Here is a 460-nt window from a genome sequence, read left to right as displayed (position 1 = left end):
CAATCAAAACAGCAGAAGATGCCTCAGCACTGAGGGATATTGTTGTTCTGATCGAAGGATTATTGATGTGAGGGCTCCACAGACAACATTTCACGAGAAAGATGGACACATTATTGTGTATATATTGTGATTAGAATATTACTTTACTGTATTTATGTCCACCGGCGACATACCAGCTAATATTAGCTACAGTGCTTGGTGTAATACGGGTTCAGCCCCACTATGAAGGCTAACTGAGATTCCGTAAATCTAAAAAAATTAATTGGGGCCTGCCCATAGCAATGCATAGGGAGAGCAGTGTCACTGCCTCCATGCATTGCATGGCAGGCACCTATTGTTCTACACCCAATAGAATGTCTCTTTATTCTTCCGTAAAAGAATAAAGAGAATACATTAACGGTATTCTTCCATCACCGTTAATGCGGCTCGTACCGCTGCGTGCCCACCCACAAAAGTGGTA

This window comes from Poecilia latipinna, unplaced genomic scaffold, assembly GCF_001443285.1.
Source record: "Poecilia latipinna isolate Pla-1442-1.1 unplaced genomic scaffold, P_latipinna-1.0 Scaffold1094, whole genome shotgun sequence".
NCBI classification, from domain to species: Eukaryota; Metazoa; Chordata; class Actinopteri; order Cyprinodontiformes; family Poeciliidae; genus Poecilia; species Poecilia latipinna.
The sequence above is the reverse complement of the archived record's forward strand: the minus strand, read 5'-3'. Positions refer to the sequence as shown.